Raw genomic sequence first — 23,437 nt, forward strand, 5'->3', positions numbered from 1 at the left:
TTTTAATAAATTACAGGTTAAAGGTTAAAACGTTATAGTGTTTTATTAAGTATAAGTAGAATGAGCACACACAGAACTTTTCCAAAATAACTACAGGAAGTGATCAAGTTAGAAAGTGGAATGTTATTTATTGTGTAATTTATTTTTTTTATGTATAGCTAACAATACCAGTTACAGCACTGTATATACGGTACAGTAGGTATAATATATTTATATTAATAAATTAATTCCATATTTTGTGGTTTTCTCTGTGCTTAGCAAGTACTGGAGAAGTTAATTACCATATGCACTAGATATTTCTACTGATTCTAAAACCAATATTAGTACCACACAATTCAATAGTGTTTTAAGATCAGGTTTGCAAGTACAAAACTGTCATCTTCTCTTAAGTCCATTTAAAATAACAAAACGACTTTGGTCTTTTAAACATTGCTAGTTATTGCTTGGAAGACAGCCTTTGATAAAACTTTTCTATCTGCAACTTTCTAGCTAGACCTGGAACGTCAGCCTTCTAAGGCGGAGGTGTTGAGCTTTCAATCAGTTTTGTTTTCAGTTTAAGATACCAAGTCTAGAAAATGAGAAGTGAGAAGTGAGAAGAGACCACATGGTTCAAGACCATAAATCACTTTCCGCAGCCTGCTCCAGGAACATGCAGGTTTGTGATAATGAGCATGCAGGGCGGTGGCTCTGTGGCTAACGATATGCACCTGTGGCTGGAGAGGAATCCTACTCCGTTGGGCCCCTGAGCAAGGCCCTTAACCCCAACTGCTCCAGGGGTGCTGTATAAATGGCTGACCCTGCGCTCTGACCCCAAGCTTCGCTCCCTGTGTGTGTGTCTCATGGAGAGCAAGTTGGGGTAGGCGAAAAGACAAATTCCTAATATAAGAAATTGTATATGGCCAATAAAGTGATCTCTCTGTTAATGAATGGATAAATAAGTTACACATCACTGAGTGCAATTCTGGACAACTAATTATGTTCTAGTTTTGCCACAGGGGTTGCAGGAATATTCAGAAGAAACAATACTTTGTTCAAAACGTGTCAATGCTCTCAAAGTAGGTATGTGCATAACATTTTCTTGCATGCAAGCCATCATGTAACTGACAATGTTTCAGATTAATTGAGATTTCTGTGACTTGTGGTATTTTACCTTCACTCCTGTGCTTTATTCCTCTTAGAAAAACGTAAAAGTGTTTGCCTTTTCTGAGTGCTAGAAAAGGGAGAATCAAATAAGCTATGTTGTTGTAACCAATACCCTGGTTTCATTTAAGAAACAGCTGGATGAGATCCACCAGTCAGGACAGGAGGTAATTCTTTACATAAAGGGTGGTGAGAGTGTGAAACAAATTACCCAGTCACACTGTTGAAGCAAACACACTGGCTTCTATCAAGGAATGGCTGGATGATGGCATTGGAGCAGGTAGCTACTAACTTTTAAATGGATGGGGCCATCTAAGTATAAAAACAAGTTAAAAAAATATTTTAAGTGCTTATTCCATTGTGTGTGCCAGGAAATGTAATGTTGTACAGTATGTATCTATGATCACTCCTGGGGATTATGCTTATGCCACCCATTCCATTGCCTAGGCATGTTTCTGAGGATGATGGGATTGATGCAGATTCCTTACTGTCAGTAACATGTCAGGCTCCAGATGCTGGTTTTTTAAGTGACTGCGGGCTACAATCAGACTGTCAATAAAGTCATTTTGAAATGTACTGTACCAGAATGGTAAAATTACTTGTGAACTAGGTGCGATTGATAATGGCTAAAGGTTTGGAAATTAGGTTCAGAAAAAAACTTTGCAAAATGTTCAGGAAACAAAATACCTCAATTCTTATTTTTAGGAATCTAGAATGATTTTATGCATTCAAAAAACTGTTTAATGTTGTTTTATATCTATGACATGCGTATTTATGTGTGGTTTTATAAATAAAATCAATCAAATTGTTTGAATTCAAATGCACAGGCTATATAGTAAATTCCATGCAATTTCGTAACTACAATTTCTAGGCAACATTTTGCAAAATGCCTGAAATATTTCACAAAATAAACCAATTTCACAATTACACATTCTAAAGCATTTTTTTCTAAAGCATTTGCTTTCAGTATTTAAAGGAATCGATGCACTTTTCTTTCACAATAAACAGATTCGTACTATAATATACACTAAATTTATACAAGATCTGGACAAAAAAACTAAACTGGAAGATTGATTCCCTAAGTGTATTCTCAACATTTTAAATATGTATGCATTCCTAATATGTCAAAGACTGAATTGCAAAGCAGAGAGCCCATGTGACTACAACACACCATTATGTGCTTATTGGACAATCCTGCTACAGTACGTGCATCAGACACAGTGCTGATCACTCTGTCTTTTCTACAGCCATGCCTATCACATGCATCTTATTGATGCCAGAGCAGCCTAAAGAGGTCAGCTGGCAAAATACAAACAGATGGAACGCAGTGGCTGTCGATGCAACATAAGCTGAGCTTAGACATAAACCACTTTTTTACTTTATTTGCTTTGCACTGTATTGAAAGCAAGCATTGGTAAGACTTTGGAGAAGTAAAGACATCACCAAACACTCATTGCTATGGTAATGACAGAGAAAATGAGTTTTACAAGGTATTAAGCAAAAATGTAAGAGAAACCCACTCCCTGTTTCTCCAATGACACTTAGTAAAACAGTCTTCAAACTGAAAAAAACTCTCCTGGAGAATAGTCCAACAACTATGTAATAGAACTTATAGTCACTTCCAAGTAGAAGCTTGGATCCTCTGATTATGTTCTATTTTGGTGAACATAATAATATATTGATTTGAATATATTACTTTAACTTCAAAATCTCAAAGTGTAGAACTCCCCTCCAATCTTACAGTATGGTGTTGCTGTCTAACCTGAGATGATATTTTTACTCTTGTAACTGAAGACTAGAAACTCCGCTTAAATCCTCAAGAGCCTCAGCTGCTACAGTATGTTGTTTCTGGGTACAGGAAACTCTTTCTTGTAAATTCCTCGAGGCAAAAGGCTCCAGTTGGATCTCATCAGAGGATTGCTGTCTCCTGTTCAGTGGGCAAACAACAGAGGGCAATTGTTTCTCATGCAGAAATAAAATACTCTTTTCAGTACATTTTTCAGTACAGGGTTTACAGCCTTGTGGTATTTTTATACTACATACAGTATTTTTCTTTTAAGAATTAATTTCTTCACCTCCGTTTATTCTAAACTTGAATACATTCCAATACATCTACATCCCCTCCCCTAAATGGAAGGTCAATGTCCTTCTGGAATGGATATACCCTTTCATATTTTGAATTATCTTGTAAAGTATACACAGTGCAGGCCACATGAAACATAGATAAAAGAATCTGTATTGATTCTGTGTTGATTTTAATTATATTCCCCTGTTTTGTATTCAGTTGTAAAAGATGCAGTTTTAAAAGTGATATAATTTGTCTGCACCCTTTGCTTGACCTTTTTTCTTCAGTTTAATACAATGCTAACTCAGAATACTATACAATTTTATTTTATTTAGAACATACTTTAATGTACCACGATATTAAAATGCCAAATTATTGTAAATTCCCTAAATTATATTTGAAAATTTAAACATTCTTCATAATATATAATAAGTAAAAGAGGTTTTTTAATCTTTAGTCTGGCATTCTGCTTTAATTCCTTTTTACCGTCATGATGCCATGGGAATACAGCCATCACTTTTGGGTGCGAAAAAGATGCCTTCACATTGATCAATATACCCGTCATAGCCTTTTGGGCAAAATTTTTGCACTCTTCCATCTCGTTCACACTGTCCTTTGGAAGTGGTGCTGTTACATGACTCTCTCATGGTGGCAACTAAGACACGAGGACATTGTCTAGTAACGCTCACTCCGTTTGAGTTTGACGACTCTTAAACAGTGTCTCGGTTTAATGGACCCTCAGGCTCAAACTCTCCTACCCTTGACATCTCCCTTGGTATCAACTCATACCTCTCATTGTTTCTTATTTAACGCTCACATGTTATTTTTTTCTCTCACATCTCGGTCTTTTATGACCTCCTCTCAGGTCAACTCACATCATCGTCTCTTGAGAACTCTCTCTTGGTGAAGGAAGAAAGGAAGTCCCGATCCTGTCAGCCCCTTTGCCTGTTTTCGAGGTAGTCCTCCCCAGCCAGCCTACCCATCTGCATTCCTGCTCTCTCAGACCTTCACATCACACCGGAAAGCCCAAAGCCCTGCACTTGGATTTCAGCATGTCAGCCTGCTCATGGCACTGCTCTGCAGGATACCACAGATAATGAATTCTCTCCACCATTGTTGTTGTAGGTCTTTCCGTGTGGGGCACATAACCACAATAAGAGAATCTCACTATTTGCCGGTTTTCTCCAGAAATGTTGCTCTGACATTTCCCTTTTGAGGTATCGCAAACACAATGTAATATACCACAGAGAAAGATGCAGCCTACTGTCTTTCAAACCTAAACCACAGCTGTCAGCCTTCTGATAACAACAGGCAGTTGTGTTCACTCAGGGCTGGCTCTCTTACAGTCTGGAGCCTGCTTTTTCACAATGCAGCACTGTAGGCATGGCAGGCACCACTGCTTCACAATTAGAAATAGTAAGATCTTCCACAGCTTCAGCCCAGCCACTCTTACAGTTGTGCTTCAGTTTGTTAGATGGACACAAACATACCTACACACCGATACCTCTTTTGCACCACTTGGCTAGCTCTGCTGCCTGCATGTACCAGGATAATGAGTCACATTGCTAACATATAAGATGGGAGGTACTGTCTCCCACCTCCTCTGCCTTGAGCCTAGCTCAGACTGACTCCTTAGATGTTTCTCTCACAGGGAAGTGCTCTGATGGCACTAATTGGAACGCCCACAGATGTTACTAGTTAAAATCCACATAATCCACAGCTGTGGTCGCTTTACAGATAACCTCCCTGAACCTTTTCATTTCTCAGGGAATACATCTGTTGCTATAAACTCCAGTGCTACTCCAGTGCTCACCCTGCCTGACACATCCGGAGGAACAGCTCCTGAAAGTCACAGAAAACGTATCTTTAAAAATGATGGATCTGACACAGGTTACACAGCTTAATAAACAACAGGAAGATTTTAAAGATTTCAATTCAATCCCCACGTGAATCTCATGGGTCAAGAAAGATGAATATAGCTGCTTTGAACTTTTATGACTGCTGTCCTGACTCTTCACTATATGACTATAAACCCTGTTGCAGATCTCCAGAACATGCATAGTACCCTTGGAATAGACCCATATTGCCTGTATTGGCTGAACATCACAGTAGACACAAATATCGCTCCATCCAACCTCTCTCACCATGTTATAGAACTGAATATGGTCCCCTCGACTATGACATACCACACATTAGGAGCAGCAGAGGACTATTTCACCGGACCACTAGTGAACACTTCTGCCCAAGTAACTACAGATTGCACAGCCCTCACCAGTGGCACAAGGAATCCTCACCAACATTCAGGTCCAGTGACCTTCCATCTCCTTGGCATTGTGGCAACAGCCTCAGGCAAGAACTCCAGAAAGGTGTTTGGTTCCAGTGTGACACTTATCAGGGAAACCAAGGCCACATTAACACAACGGCCTCACCTGACCAACCTTCATCTTCCTGTACTGTATATCTCTACGTGCAACTACGTACGTTCCTTGTTGTGCTGGAAGACATGGCAGTTAATCCATTTGTTGATACTGGCTCTAACATTTCACTCATAACTGAGAACATGTGTATATCCATTCCATTCTTGAAGTCCTGACCTGTGATTCACAGCTACTGTACATACTTGCAAAATCACAGGATGGCAGTTAGACACAGGGATCCCTGCCCTTTATCACTATCAACTGGATGTCCTAATGCCCCAGTACAATGACGGGGACACTATACTGTAAAAAAAGGCACCATCCTTTGGACGACACATAAAACCGAGGTCCTGACTCTCTGTCATTAAAAATCCCAGGGCGTTTCTTGAAAAGAGTAGGGGTGTAACCCTGGTGTTCTACCCAAATTTCCCATTGGCCTTTACCAATCATGGCCTTCTAATAATCCTCATCTATAATCTGGCTTCATTACTCTGCTCTCCTCCCCACTGATAGCTGATTTGTGTTGAGCGTTCTGGTGCTCTATGGCTGGCTTTGCATTATCCAGGTGGATGCTGCACATTGGTGGTGGAGGTAAGTCCCCATTACCTGTAAAGCACTTTGAGTGGCGTGTCCAGAAAAGCGCTATATAAGTGTAAGCAATTATTATTATTAATTATTGTGAAACGTGCTCAAACATTCACAACCCAATAACTGTAATATTTGGGGAAAACCCCCCTCTACTAGAAACTGCAATGTGCTTCAGTTGAAACTTCCAGAACTACAGTTGAACTTGGTAGAGTGCTCCAATGAGTCACAGTGTACATTGCTGACATTATCCTCCTGTGCTGTACAAATATATGTATATATGTAATATATTAAATAGGGTATTGTTATATGCCATTGTGAACACAATATTTTTACAGGTTCACATATACATAAAAAGGATCTGTATTTTATTTGTACAGCTCAAGACAGAACTTTATTTTAGATTTTGATATAAAAAATATATTACACACATACTGTACTGGCTTTAAAACCATATAGTAACATAATGTATTTAAGAGCAAATAAATACAAACAGTACAGTAAAAAAAAAACAGACTTTGATTCCCCTGCACAGCTGTAGTGGAGCTGAAAAACAAGTTGCTTCATCTCAGGAGCCAAAGCAACAGAAACGGTACTCTCTACAGCACAAATGGGGGACACTGTTAAAACAAAGTACTTATACAGTACCAAACATTTCTTAAAGCTGTTAATCACTTCCTTTGACAGTTTTGAATCATTTTAGCCCTTTCTTCTTTATACAACTGTTTTAACGTGGTGATGTTAAAGGAGTGTGATTTGGGGTCCTGCACTGGCTTGTTGACATGAATGCCCGTGGCCTCATCTCAGACAAATTAACTTGTTTCAGTAAGGGTCTCCCAGAAGAAACGTTCAATAACAAAAGCTGTAGATATATTTGGGCAATTAACTAGCAGTCTAGTAACAATGACTTACCTGATCTACACAAGGATTTCTGAAAGATTTCTAGAAAAAGGTAGAAATTAATGCTTCATTCAGTTATTCCATTGCTTTTTATACTGGCTTGGTCAAAGCACCACTAAGTTAGTGAGGTAGGGCCACGAGCAGGTCAATAGTAGTTTTTCTCACATTCATGGCATATACTGCATTCAAAACAAAGAGCATGAAATCTTTCATGTTCAACTTCTTGTGAGTGTACTGTAGCAAATGTGTGAATACTGCCCTAGGGGAATTCAAGAAAATAGTTACAGCAGACCAGTCATTTGAGCACCAGAGAGTAAGTCAGCAGCCATAACACCCTGTAACCCACTGAAGGTAAGAAGGTATGAGCCTGGCCAGTACCTGGATGGGAGATCACTACCCTCACAGAATCCTCACAGTGCCAGTCAGAACACAGAGAGAGTCATGCGATCCACCCATCCATTTTGTAATTGCTTTACCCGATACAGGGTGGCGATGGCATTGCGATCCTCACCCCCACACGCTCATAACAACTCGCTCCGTACAGTAGAGGGGTTAATGTGCTGCACCCACATACACTAAAATTGATCATAGCCTTTTGGGTTTGAAAAAAGTGCATGGTTCAGTATATTAACCAAGGAAAAAAAACACTAAACACCACACTAAACTAGCTGTAGAACTGTCATTAAAATAATGAAAGTAATGACAGTAATGAAATTATGACAATAATGACCTGTATTGACTCCAGCCCCATTGTTCCAATTTTAGGTGTTAAGTGTTGTAAATCTGTTTGTCCAGAAAATCCTAATAAACACTGTAAATGTGTATGATGAGAACACACTGAAATGTACTGTATTTGTTCTGTTTATATGCAGTAATATTAGAATCGAGAATCTGGACCTTTATAAGCTTCTTTGAGTTGTTTTACTTCTTTTTTTTTCTTTATCACCAAATTAACAAGTTCTCATATTTCATGATTAGTTCTCAGTTTTGTAAAATAAATCATTAAATTAAATTGCAAAATTAGATATTCTGTATGTGTGGGATGGACATCTCTTTATTAAGATAAAATGCATTGGACACAGATAATGTTACTAATTTAATCATTAATAAAATAATTTAATTATTAAATTTAGATAATTGTTTAAATTACATTAATTTTACTGCTCAAAAGGGGGAAGGAAGAAAAGCAGATTCTAGGGAGATGCAAAAACATTTTTCCACACTTTTTACTCTGCAGGGGGTCCCAGAGTACAATTTGTGCATTAGCTGGGAATCAAACCCACGATCTTCTAGCTTGGAAGCAAACCAAAGCATCATACGGCTTGCAAACATGTCATTTTACATTACAACAATCACGACAGCAAAACATAGTTAAAACAAGCAAGTCAAAATGTTTCCAAAATAGCCACAAGAAATGTCCAAGATATAAAAATATCTAAATATTTACATGTATATATAAATATATTCATGATGTTCAGACTTATTTTTATTGTCAGCTACCAAAATTTCCCTTTGTTACATGATTCCATATTAATATTCCTTATTAAGTGGATTTAAAGAAGTAGAACAACAGATAAAACAAAGCTAATGTTTTCACTACCATCCAATGCACCACAAAGTGCCAGTGACAGATCTTCTTCTGCCAATGAATATTTTCTGGAAAGTATAACATGGTATGGTAGAGTTGTTTTGGCATGGTAATGAATTTTGATGTACAGTAGCTGCATCTGTATATAGCTGGTAGCTAGTTATAGCAGGTAGTAAATTTATTGGTACAAAGAGGTTTGAGTAAGGATGTGTATCATCAAATGCTGTCTGTAAAGGAACAGGTCAAGTTCATGCCATGCTGAAAGGTAAAGAAAAGAAACACAATGTTTCAGCTGTGGAGCCTTCTTCAAGTTATTTGTATGTTCTGTTTAATTTAATCACACCATTTTTACTTCACATCTGTAGTACCGTATGTTCTTGAAGTGTTAAGTCAGTTTTGTGTCTGTTCCTGTCCCTGTTAGACTAGTGAAGAATCCAGCAAAATATCGACCAGCCTTCTTTGCAACTTTGTCGTGGTTGTATGAATGTATGCCCCGTCTTACAAAACACTCATTCACTGTTATATGTGGATCTCATCGCTTCTCTAAAATTAGATTTGCCTCTTGGCATGCCCAGCCTTAGATAGTGTAACATTGTGTTAAGCTAGCTTCACTTTTACTGATTATTAGTGTTTTTTTGGCTACAGATATGTCCAGTAACTACCTTATCAAATTCCGACCAAATTAGGGAAGTTCTGACCATATTGCACCTGGTCTGTCTGCATTAATGGATGAGGTGTCCTGAACTATTTTGTAGCTTCAGAAAAGGGGCTGTATTGTTTTCTGTCACCAGCACTCTCAAAGATACTGTTGATGAGGCTAGAGTTTATAGTCTTGAATTCCTTCTTGGAGGAAAACATTCAGTTTGTTATGGGATCTAATATTTGAGGAATCCAGTCTGCTGCTGGGATACATTTTTACTGGTACTGTAGCTGGGCTTTGTATTGATTTTGTGATTGAAAATTATAGGCCCATAGGCTCCAGTCTCGGTGATGGGTCCAGAAGAGTCTTCAATACTATGTGCATTGGAGTGGTTACAGGCCTGAAGAACGCCCCTCTGCTCCCACCAAGGAACTACAAGCTCCACATCTTTATCAATTCCTTTCAAGTCCAGTTCCCCCGGAAACCTTGTCCAGTGCCTGGAGATCGCCCATTGAAGGGGGTGGCTGTAAAAATGTGTGAGTGTGGGATCACAACCCCAGTTAACTATGGGTGGAGTGGTGGCTCTGTGACTAAGGATCTGTGCCTGTGGCTGGAAGGTTGCTGGTTCAAATCCTGTGGCGGCAGAGGAATCCTACTCCGTTGGCCCCCTGAACAAGACCCTTAACTCTAACTGCTCCAGGAGCGCCGTATAAACGGCTGACCCTGCACTCTGACCCCAAGCTTCTTTCGCTGTGCCTGTGTGTCTCATGGAAAGCAAGCTGGGGTATGCAAAAAGACAAATTTCTAATGCTAGAAATTGTATATGGTTAAGAAAGTGATCTTATCTATGGCAACCAAAAGCTTTCCCACACAGACTGAAACACCCACCGATGCCATTCAAACATAATCTGGGTGTTTATCAATGCTGCCTGCCCAACACATTCCTACTTCATCAACATTTATTTAAGATCTCACCCTCCACTACTCAGTGGTCCGACCTCGAGTTCTTTCCGTGATTCTTGGTCTTCCTCTACAGTGTTTGTTTGATCTTTTGGCTTTTGAATTACTTTTTGGTCTGACTTCAGCTCTGCATTTCTTCTCTGACCTTGCTTCTCACTTTGACAATGCCTTGGATTTCATCTTGGACTGTCTCTCATGTTTTTGAACCTCACCAGTTATTTGACCTTTCTTTGTTCCCCAGACTTGTGCAATTCCTCCCACTTGGCTCAACTCCAGTCTAAATTACTACATTCCTCTCTTCAAGTGAATTCTTAGTTTCAATTTTGTTTTCTGCCTGCATCCCCTCAGGATCCTTTACCTGTCTCATTATCACATCACCCGTTTGGTTAGTGTTGCGACACTACATGCACCTTGTAATATTGACTAATTTCAGTAAATAAGATGATTTATTTTTTGGGGTTTAAATTGTTCTAACTTTAACTGAGGTTATATATATAAAATTATAGTATATTTTTTACTTCATTTGAATTCACTGCAGAATTCAACCACACCACACACTGAGTGCGTATATATATATAAAAAAAAAATCACATAGCTTAAGTGCTCACATCTTCCCTTCCTGTAAGCGTCAGTTACTCTGCTAAAGGGCATTTACAGCACATCTTACAAGCACATCTTGCCAAGGTTATTTAAAACAGATTAAGGGTAAAAACGTTAACCTATAACTGTTAAAAATGGCATTGTCACTCATAGCTGCTGAGAAGATTGGAAGTAATGAAATGGGGTTCAATGTTGACAACAGTCTTTAGAGCTATTGTATTGGGTATTGGCAGATCACAAGTTCTACATTTCCACACAATATATTTTCCTGTTCCTTTTTGACACATATCACTCTTTGACATTTCATTGTATTTGAAAACTTGAGCTTCTTTGTAAGACACTTCAAAACCCTTTTCTCCAAGTGATTCAATATGACTGACTGACTGCCAATTGGGACAGCGCAGTGGCGCATTGGTTCAATTGAGCATCTGGGTGCTATCTGTGAGGAGTCTGTATGTTCTTCACTGGTTTGTGTATGTTCTCTCCCATGGTGCACTAACATACTGATAGGTTAATTGGCTTTTGGGAAGATTGTACCTGGTGTGAGTGTGCGTGAGTCTGTGATTGTTTCCATGTGTGCCCTGCAATGGACTGGCTTCCCGTCCAGTACGTATCCTGCCTTGAGCCTGTCGCTTGCTGGGAGAGGCTCTGGATCCTCCACATATATTGGATAAACCTGTTAGAAAATGGAGTGATGGATGACAATCAAAGCAATGATCTTTATTTTATAGGTCGTGAGAGGCACTACTGTATATTTTAGTATTTTACTATCGGAATACATATACAAAAATTATAATTACAAATGACAATATAAAAGTGAGTTTGAGGACAGGATTGTAAAGTGCTGGCGGATTTGCAGGACTTAATATGGGATGGGAAATGATTCAACAGTCTTGGAGCCATAGAAAGCCTGGTCTCCCAGTGTTGTGAGCCAGAGTACAAATGATGTGTAGATGTGTAGGGAGTAAATACCTTACTCATGTAGTCAGTACTTCACTCATGTAGTCAGGAACCAAACATTTCGAGCAATTAAAGGTGAAAAGCTGTATTTTGAATTCTATATTGGATGCAGTTTATCAGGTAGAACAGAGACCAGTCTGATTTCTAAATATTAATACAAATTCTTTATACTTAGTGTATATGGACTTTCTCTAACACTCCACTCAAAGCGTTTTACAGGCAATGGAGACTCCCCTCCACCACCACCAATGTGCAGCATCCACCTGGATGATGCGACAGCAGACATAGTGCGCCAGAACACTCACCACACACCAGCCATCAGTGGGGAGGAGTGATGAAGCCAATTCATAGATGGCGATTATTAGGAGGCCACAATGGGGAAAGGCCAATGGGAAATTTGGCCAGAACACCAGGGTAACATCCCTACTCTTTTCGAGAAACACCCTGGGATTTTTAATGACCACAGAGAGTCAGGACCTCAGTTTTACATCTCATCCGAAGGATGGCGCCTGTTTACAGTGTAGTGTCCCCGTCACTATACTGGGGCATTAGGACCACTAACACCTCTTCCAGTAGCAACCTTAGTTTTTCCCAGGAGGTCTCCCATCTGGGTACTGACCAGGCTCACACCTGCTGAGCTTCAGTGGGCTGTCAGTTGTGAGCTGCAGGGTGATATGGCTGCTGGCATATTAAACTCATACACAGTGGACAACTGTGAAGTTTAAACTGACTCCAGCTGATTAGGCACCATGCTGAACAGTAAGTGTTCCTGAGTATGTCAAGCTACAATCTTTTTCTATTAATTAAAAATTCCTTGCCTTCTTGCTGAATTTGTACAGTCTCAACCATTGCCATCTTTCTGGGCATTCCCTAAATTACTAAACTGGAATGTTTCTTCTCAGATAGGCTGAAAAGCATGTCAGTCCTTACCTGACATGGCTCAAACTTACAATCAGGTCAGGAAAGCTTAACTGCAGTGTTTAAAACACATATATGCAGCCAGCAGTTTCAGATTTATTTCTGCAAAGAATTGGAAAAAAAAATAATAACTTTGCGTTTTAGTACTATAAGACCAGATCTTACTAATCTTACTGATCTTACTTCAGTTTCAGTCTGAAAATAAAATCTGAAAGTCTTCATATGTACAGTACAGTATCTTTTATTCAGCCACACAGGACACGTTCTGAAGAGGAAAATATTTGTGTTATTCTATATTGTTTTATTATATTCTTATTATATCCACGATATACTTTACACAGTGCTTGAAGTATGGACTCCTAGAGCCCAGGTCCTACAGTCCGTCGATTTCAGCTGGTTTTTGTTCCAACAGGCACCTTCATCACCAGTGATAACTGGTGCCTGTAACGGATGTGCTAGCTGGTTTAACTCTTTATTTGCACTAAGTCCTTGTTATAGTCGTTGTTGATGACAGGCTAATTAAGGGGAACCAATTCCGGCAACCTCAGCACCCAGCAATAGTCTCTCCTTTACTTGCCGATTAAAACTTGTCTCCCTTATTTCTGGCTTCGCAGTTCTTTCAAGGTGATCAGTTGATGATGAGCTGAGTGAGAATGACTCTGTATCAGACACCCTAACAGTCAGTCAGTGTTTTTCTGTCTGATTAAATCCACTTGGTTAAATGTTAGCTCACACTGAGCAGTCACTAAGGTTTAAATAAATTACAAAGCTCATTCACCTTTTCAAGAGCTGAAAGCAAAAGTAACACAGGACTCAAATGGAAAATTGAAATAAATTAGGACTGGTGACTAAGAGCACAGTTGGAACATGAGTGCATTTTTAGTCCACTTTCTATTTGACCTCAGAATGAACTCCGGCCCAGTCAGCCTTTATTGATCATTTATTTAAACTGAGAGTTCAGCTCAGTTAAGAATAAAACGTCATTTGGAATTATGCTCCTCCCAAAAGGCTGCTACCTGTACATCGTAACAGGAAAGAAGAGAACCCTAAGAGATAACTGGGACAGCGGGGTTTAGATTTAATCATTCAAAATGCCCACTGATACAAAGGTTGTTCCAGCCGTGGCAGTGGCAAACTGAAATAAACTGCACCCAAAGTGTACATTTTGATTTGTAGGATGGTACAAAGAAACACAAACAATCTTAATAAATAAAACATGAAGAAAGGAAAGTGTACTTCCAAATAACTATTTTTTTAATTACTTAAATAGTGTAAAATTTGTCTTGTTTGCAGAAAATCTAGATTTAATTGTAGTTTGTTAGTCTGTAAAATGCCTAAATGTGAGAATGCCTAGATTTATGCTGGATAACCAGTGATTAAAATTTCAGGTTTAAATCATAACTTTAAATTTTCAGGTTTAAAACATAAGTTTAAAAGTGAAAACTACCACAAACCATTTAGTAAAAAAACGAATGTTTTCCATTTTAAATAATACCAAAAGAGTAATGGAGCTGAATGGCTTCTGCAAGAGCATTAAGGGACTAGGTTTGAGAAATTTGATAACCTCTACTTTCAAATGCAGTAAAATAATTGAAAAGTGTATTTTGTGTTACGGGCAAATAAAAGCACACAGCAAATATCGTGGTGTTTACTCAAGTTTAGAATGAGGGACCAAATGTTCCAATATCCTGACCGACCTTTTAATTGTATAAACACAGAAAAAAACACTCAGAGAAGACTATCTACCTGGAGCTGGAGTCTGTCTGATGAATCTGGAGCAGCCTGTGACTGAGCCTACTGTTCTGCTTTCTCAGTGTTCTCAGCGGGTGGGACTGTCTTATAGGTGTTATGGAATGCATGCATATTTTTTACAATGACATTCAGCATTTGTGTTATTTCTCAGTTCTTTAGATTTATTATATTTATAGCTATATTTATGCTTTCCATGTTAATGAAAACTTTCTTCTGAGATTTAGTTTTTAATTTTTTTGTATACTTCTGAAAATGTAATCTAATGAAGCCCACTTAGATCACTGTGTGTTTGCTTTCTTCTTCCAGCTGTGTTCTGAAGAATAAGTAGGCAGAATTTGCAGCTTTGGTTAAAATGGTCAATTTTATTGAGGTACACAGCTAACAGAAGGAACAGGCTCTTTGCCAGACAGCCTGGCATTATTTAACAGAGTATCCCAGGGATCTGTACTGAAACTGCTTCTCCTTCTCATTTATATCTGTTATCTAGTTTCTGGTATAACGTCAATCTTGTGGACAATACCAAAATAGAACCCTTCTCCTTTGAAACCTTACGTATGTTCTTATGGTCATTGTAAGCTCAGAACTATATGAATACACAAGAGCTACAGATGCGTTGTAAGTTTAAATACTGCTGTTTTTTCTCGTACAAAATGTTGGTCCAACATGAATCCTGAGCTTTGTTCTTCTTGATATTCTGTGCTTGGATATCACATGATTTCTGTGGCACACATTCCAAAATTAAATGTGCTAATTAGTTCCAAACTTAAATATGACAAGGCAACAGTACTGATTTTGAACGCATTCACCAACTGAATTATAAATCAGTCACAGAAACAAGCAACATCAGAACAATCCTGACATTATGGGAATCTAATGGTAATGTGCATGTGTTCAAGGGAATTATGGGTATTTAGAAGGCCTGTATAGTTACTATGAAAATGCTTATACTAAAACTAAGAACACAAATGACAAAAAGCAAATAATAAAGTTTTGAAATCATGTTCCCTTATTTCATGTAGTATTCACATTGGAAACATTATTACACATTGCACCAGGAATGCTGGGTGTGAGATATGAGAACTCTGGGTGTCTCTGGTACTGCATACCTACATACTGTACGTACTGTATAGAGTTGTAGGTCTGTAATTCATGTTTCAGGTCTTATTTGAAATCTGCTTTGTTCGGTTTTTGTTTTATCACACTCGTCAAATTCAAACTGAAATCACAAGGAAGAAGTAAATGTTTTTATACCTTCATTTAACTATTATCTAACATCAAATTAAGAAATAACTATTTGCAGTGCAGAACAGGATTTCCATGCTTATTTACACAAAAGGTTGAGAGAGTATGGAACACAGTACTGAACCATATGACTGAAGCCAACACTAGGTGTTCTTTCAATAAACAGTTGAATAAGCTACTAACTACCCACCCATCTAAATAGGCCAAATGGAAATCATTTGGAAGTATTCTTATGAGTAGGGATTTGTACTCAGAAGATTATAACCCTAAAGAATTTGTTTCAGCTAAGCAGGAGTTAAATCTGTACTGTTGCAAAATGATGGATCTACCACGCTGGTTAAGATGTTCTCTCTGCAACCTCTCCCCTTAATACTCTCACTTAATACTTTTGCAGTCATGCCACATGATTGCATTGCTAAAGAACATACTTTAAATAAAACCTGAAATAGCCCTCTGGTTATAATCATTTTAGTTTAACTTCAAAAACCAAAGACCTGGAATTAATGAAAACAGAATTCACAGATACAGTACATTATTTTCTTTATTGTCTCTACAGATTATTCAAAATTATCTGAAGTGGAAAACAATGTCAAATACCGTTAGCTTCTATAGTGAAAAGTGTAGAATTGAAATCAAGGTATTTTATGTAAAAATTGTACAATGCAATCATGCAAATTTATTGTGGTGTAGTCTGTTGAAATGGTTGTGGAACAAGCTTCCAATCAATGTGGGTGAAGGCTTCTTTCAAAAAAATGGCTTGATGAGATCCTGGGATTAATTAACTATTAACTACCAAACAAGCCAAACACGTCAAATGCCCTCCTCTCATTTGCAACCTTTGTTATGCTCTTATGTTCCTACAACCCGTCGCATTAAGAAATGTTGTTCTCTTGTTCCAGGACCCTCATATGTAAAGGACACTGGTTGCTCTTAAATTGTATTAATTGCCGATAACCAGGAATGGGTAGTGTGTAAACTGAGCTCTCTTTCAGTATTTCTTTTACATCACATGATAAAAATGTAACAAACCACTTGCCCTTCAGAGGATAGCAAAGATATTAGGACTTTTAGTAAACAAAGGGTTAGAAACAACCTGCCCCTACATTGATCTAAAATGTTGAGGCTTAACATGTGAATCTTTAAATTTCTATTGAACAAAAAGTGCCGACCACATTAGAGCAGCAAACCCCATTTGCTCCTGCACACAAGGATTTGAAACAAGCATTACAAAATGCAACTTAAGAAAATATTTTTAACTCCAAAGTCTCTTCTCCCTAGCACTTTTATTTAATTGGACTTTGATGTATAATATTGTTAACAAGACCATGTAACCTCATTAATCAGATTTGACTTAATCAACTTTCAGTCATAAGAGGAAGCTAGAGGAAGTATTTACTTCATCTGGCTAAACCAGCCTGCTATGAAGCACTATGCTGTGTGCTCAGATTGTAAAAGACAAAGCTTGGAAGATTAGTGCGATTTAGCTATATTACTCTTCAAGCATGGCACAGTGCAGTAGAGTTTAGCACTATAGCCACACAGGAAAACATGTTGGAATTACAGTTAACAACTATGGGATATGCTGAGCTTGAACAGGCTGCTTACAAAAAAACACAGGTGTTTGACGAGATACAGGGGCAAATAAGCTACTATTGATTCTGGGCTCGGGTACCCTCTGCGTGGAGCATGCTTGTTCCCACTGGTCACATGGAATTTGTCCAGGTGTTATGGTTTCTTCCCACTGGCCAAATGCATGCTGATAGGTTGACTGGCTCTGTTAAGCTACTCACTCACTGAGGAGCAAGAGTGGGGCACTTTTCTCACTAATACACCTACATAATAACAGAGCAGCTCTGTGACAATACCTACGCAGTTAGCATAAAGTTTAGGTGAATAAGAGTGTGTAATATCCAAAACTACTTAATGTTGAATTTACAAATTTAAACCACTTCCTTCCTGTCACTGCAAAACAGAAAATACTTAAGACATCAATGTCATTCCTAAAACTAAGCTAAACAAAAATCATAGCAACACAATGAAAAACAATACATTTTATGTAACAGCTACTTAATCAGCAGCTAGAGATACTGTACATGGAACCAACACTGCTGCACCATCTCTTTATTACACCAGCTGGTGCTACACCTGTAATCACTTGTGTGACGTGTGAGGCAGTGGTGCGTGGTACAGTAGCTGTCAGGGTTCCAGTCTTTGGACCAGAATATTGTAATTTGATATCTCATGTGAAAAAGGATGTGGCACCCTTGAGCGAGGCACTGCACTCAGATCACTCTAGCAACAACCTTGTATACATTGGTCTCCATGTTGTTACTGCAAATTAGAATTTGTTCTCAATGGACTCACCAAGTAAAAGAAAAATAAAATAAATGTACAGTATAAGCTTAATCACCAGTAAAACCTGCTATTTAATAATAAGATAACAAACCCTGTTGAAATGTTGCAATGATTGATTTACATGGCTTCTTCTTGACCTTTTTTATTCACCCACGCTGCTGCTGGGCGATATAACAAGCTTCCTGCTTCTTACAGTAGCTCTTCTAACAAGTCCAGAACACTCACAAGAAGCTCGATATTACACAAGCAATTAAAACAGCTATACTGCATAGCTTATTACAATTCAATTCCCTTCTTCTAATAAATATATTCCCTTTTGAAAAACAAAATACTTAAATCTAAACATACACACCTTGATGTCATCAAAATGCTGCTTAAAGTGATCATGCCAACTATGTAATTAAAGTTCAACTTAATCATTAATATATCTATCTTATGCACTCATCCCTATTCCTATATCACTATTTTACTAGTTATTTTTGCAGTTCTGCAGTTCTCATTCTTTTAGTGTAGGCGTATGGTGTATAAAAACTACATTCATTAAAAACCTGAAATGTGTATGTCTACTAACTTAGCATAACCTGTGCAATGTAAACACTGTATACAGTGCATACACCAGACAGTAGTTGACTTGTTTATATCAGTCAAGAAAAGTTTTCAACAGGCAAAACCTTTGCTAGCAAAAGTGAAATGTAATTCCAGACAGATTTAATATCACCCTTTAATCACTTCCTGCTGACCTTTGAGCAGATGTCACTGAACACTACTAGACAAGATTACTGTTTGACATTACAGCCAGGTTTCATTATTTTGAAATATTGTTATAATAAGTGCATTTGATGACTTATTTTGGGATATGTATATATTATGTTTACATCTTCTTTCAGACTCATTCTTTACAAGAACCAACTATATTATTTTATTCTTTATTAAACAAGATAAGCCAGTTGAGAACAAACAATGAAGGTCCTGTTCAAAATTGTATTTCTCACATAAATTATGCCGATATTACCTATTTAAATTGCTTAATATGTACACGAAAATGCTGTATGTAAAAGGAAGCATACAAAAGTATCTAATGACAATTTAAAAATTATAATTTGTTTAATAAATAAACTGCAGTTTATTCACTAGTGCAAGTTATATCTCCTTGTTAGCAAATACATCATTAAGCCAAATTTGCTTAATGATGACACTTTATCACTGCAATTCCAGAGACAAATGACAGTAAAACTGGACTTCTATCTGAGCCTAATCTCTTATTTCATGGACAAGCTCACACTTTCGCCTGACCAAAGCTCTTGAGCAGTTTTTTAACATCATCAACATGCAAAAACGGCTTCAATTAAAAGAAGTAATCAGATCTAGATGCTTAAACTTTTAGCACAAACAAAAGAAAGAGTAGACTCTGCTGAGAAGCACAGGCAGAGACAGCCTTGTCACTCTGAAACTCACCTTGCTCCGAGAGCACAAAGGCAGTATCTGACATTTTGTATTCCAGTTCCATACAAATGCCCTCTCCACACAACAAGAAGTACTTTGTACTCCAATCCCAGAGCTCACAGCACACATCGCATACTGTGGAATGCTAGAATACATGGCTGCAGAAACAAAGATACTGCAACAGTCCTGTACCTGAATTTTGGTCAGCTTTTGACCCCTATTTCATCCATCGTTTGGAGGCCGACTCTTGATTCCTCTTAATGCCGAGCTCTGGGCTCAACACCTTTGCACACAAGAAAGACATTTTGTCACTTGTTATCCTAACATGTTGCTTGTTAAGTTGACTGCACCTAGCATCTGTTAAGAATCCACCAGAAAAATACCATCACTGTTGGAGCTGGCTGAAGATAAAGATACTACTAACTAAAATCCAAAAAAGACAACATTGCACGGACCCTGTATTAAAGAAGTGTAAAAAGCTGGATGAATAAACTGATATAGAAGCTCAAATTTGTAGGCCATTCACAATCACCAGAGAGCTTAATGTGTCCGACAGCCTCATTTACTGCATCTCTTGCAGGAAGTACCCTGCTGTTTACACGGGTAAAACCGGAACCCTGGTTGACCATTTCATGTCAGATGTGTAAAATAAGTGAGGATAAAAGACCTCTCCAAAGCCAATAATACTATAATGACCATTTACAATTTCTTCTATTAGAAATTTGTCTTTTCGCATACCCCAGCTTGCTCTCCATGAGGCACACAGACAGGGAGAGAAGCTTGAGGTCAGAGCGCAGGGTCAACCATTCACACAGCACCCCCGGAGCAGTTGGGGTTAAGGTCCTTGCTCAGGAGCCCAATAGAGTAGGATTCCTCTGCCTGCCACAAGATATGAACCAGCAATCTTCCAGCCACAGTCGCAGATCCTTAGCCACAGAGCCACCGCCCTGCCTCAATGAAACACTTCCACTGATTAATTACACTCTTAGATAAGCCCAGCCTCTGCAGATCCAGCGGGGTCTGGAAGGCAACGGTCAGGGCGCCGGCCCCGAAGCCCCTCACTGTGCCAGGCTTGCGGGACCAGCTCGTCCTCTCCCCCAAGGAGGAAAGACAGGTTAGAGGGAGAGCAGGCCAGTAGATCCTCCTCCTCCCAGCCCTGCAGTGTCTGCCATTACCCATCCTTGCCCTTCAGCTTCAGCTTCACTGAACTCGGCTCATCATTACGCCTGGACGTCGCCACTGCGAAGCCCTGACCCTCGGGCGGCGCTGGAGACCCTGCTCCATTTTCTCTGCACCTCTCTCTCAGATCTAAACATTCAGACACTTTCTCACCTGCTCCGTTCTTTGTCCTCCTGTGCTTTGCACCCCTGCTACCTTCCTCTCCCTCCCCCACAGCTGAAGAAGGCTTAAGAACCAAAATGTTTTTTAATTTCTAATTTGGGAAGGGAATGAACCTCTCCACTGATACAGACGAAAATTGTGTTATTCAAAACAATTAGGTGGGCCACATCAAGTTGAAAAGAAAAATTGAAAAATCTAAATGGATAAACGTGTAATCTGCCACCAATTCATGTTCAAAATGAACCTCATTACAAGACATCTTCAGAAACCTATAATTACAATCATGGTCTGCTTGGCAACTATATTGTGTAGTGATCTCCAAGCCACTGTTGTATGTGCCTGTAGAGGATATGCTGTATCGCTCTTTCTTGATTTTCATTTTAGAACATAGTGTTCTCTGAGGCTCTGTAACAGTCTGCATCATTCACTTACTATAATATCTGTCTTCCTTCTGTTGATCCTATTTCACCTAATCTTCTTATAGGACTAAATCCTATAAGACTACACCCACTTTAGTATAATGAAGCACAATATGGAACTGCTCTTAAATTTGGTATTTCAGAACTCAAAATTTGAAAGGCTTGAAAGAACTAAATGCGTTTGCTAACCCAGAAAATGCATGCTTTTCCAAACATAAAATAAAATATTAAATTGTGGACACAAATGCCATTGTTTTTATTCAGTTGTAATAAGACAGGCAAAACACGGGTGATATTTGACCACAGCTTGACTTTTGAACCTCATGTGAAGAACAATACTAATATTTCTTTTTTTTTTTAATCTTAGGAATATTTCTCAAGTACAATCTGTTCCATCTGTACCTTACACAGAAAATGTGCTTCTGTTTCTTCCAATTTTGACCATTGTCCAGCTTACAGAGGTGACCCAAATCTGTGTTCTAAATTCACAACCAGAATACTGACCAGATTGACTCTAATTGAAATGACAATATCACCTGTTGTTTGGAACGTTTACTTACAGCCAAGTTCCACCTTAAAAATCGTCTTTTGATTTGTAAAGATCAGAATTGTTTACCTTCCTGTGTTTGTCTGAACTTTTATTTTTATCTCCAGATCACAACCTTTGATCCACTGATTCCAGTGCTCTGTGTTCCCATTACAAGACTGCACAGTGTGACTGACATACTGTAGCCTTTTGTTCTGAACTCCGAACCATGAAGACATTTCAGACTATGGATCCTTCAGTTCTTTTACATCCTACCTAAAACCATGCCGTGTTCAATTTGGCATTCCCCACAATTTTTTTTTACAGTATGTAGTTTATACAGTTTCTCCAGTTCCACCCAGCTGTTTTAAGTGGAAATGCAGTCCAGTCCCACTTGCTCAGACCAGTTATTAAATCTTGGTAACAAAATTAATTGACGTAATAGAAAAATCATATTTTTATTGGATTAAGAGAGATGTACAGTATTCACAAGCCTGCTTGTTTACAATGTCATGGGGCCACACATCACCAGGCATTTTGTTGCATTGTTCTGAATTGCAGAGCATGGTGCTGAGTATAACTGGAAATTTTGCCTATTTTGTGATGTCAATTGTATTAGGTTTTGAAATGCACTTATCAATACTGATACTTTCTAACCTTGAAATATGAAAATAGTGTTACAGTTCCCATTTAAATAGAGCTCAGCACTGCTGGGAAGTAATTCTTCTTTCCTGTCTTTCCTTCCACAGCCTTCACTATGGCCCCTATGGCTGCCAATAAGCTCCATCCTCCACGACCAAAACCTGGGCTACTCCCGGCTGCCCACAGTGCCTGCCCCATTGGTGTGAAAACCCTGATGGACCAAGACATTACACTAGAAGATAAGAGATCCCAGATTGATCGACACACTGGGAGTGGGAGTGGAACGTCCCAGTCCACTGCACTTCCAGTTCCACACACTGACCTAAACTGAATGCACTCAACCTCTCCAAACATGGCTCACATACGTTCCGTCACTTAAACACTGCCTCCCTAAACACAGGTAGTGACAGGAGGGGAGACAAACCATGTCCTTTTGATTTATTGTATAACTCTGTCTGTGTTAATACCTGTGAAAGCCCTCTATGACCAAATCTTGCAAAGGGCACAAAAAGAAAACTGAACTGAAATTAATCTCCATGATGGACTCCCTGCAGGGGATCACCACAACCAACTTCACCACAATCAGAAGCTCTGGCCTGGTGATCCTAAGTGGCTTGATGATTGAAATTACCTTCCTGTACTTTATGTACTTAAAATGGGAGATACAGGGAGGTGGCAGCTAGCACTGCACCCTAGGAAAATGACAGTGGTACAGTGATAAGGGATTCTGAATTAGTAACTGGAAGGTTGTGGGTTCAAATTCCATTGCTGTTGTACTCTCAACAAGGTTCCAACTAAAGGGCGCCACTAAAATCTCTATAAATGTAAGGGGTTTTGGATAAAGGTGCCAGCCAATTAAATACAGTAAGTACTAGCACTTGGGTATGAGAATTTCAAACCTCTGGGTTTCTTTAGAAACAGCATCAATTACCTAGCTGTATATA

The 23,437-nt window shown here is 38.7% G+C and overlaps 1 protein-coding gene across 6 annotated transcripts in view; it reads right to left on the reverse strand.

The window, feature by feature from the left end:
- The window catches only part of nr1i2 (nuclear receptor subfamily 1, group I, member 2), a 69,669-nt gene that overhangs the window by 41,312 nt on the left and 4,920 nt on the right, over nucleotides 1-23,437 (reverse strand). The window lies entirely within an intron of this gene.

The sequence above is a fragment of the Lepisosteus oculatus genome, chromosome 15, assembly GCF_040954835.1.
Source record: "Lepisosteus oculatus isolate fLepOcu1 chromosome 15, fLepOcu1.hap2, whole genome shotgun sequence".
NCBI classification, from domain to species: domain Eukaryota; kingdom Metazoa; phylum Chordata; class Actinopteri; order Semionotiformes; family Lepisosteidae; genus Lepisosteus; species Lepisosteus oculatus.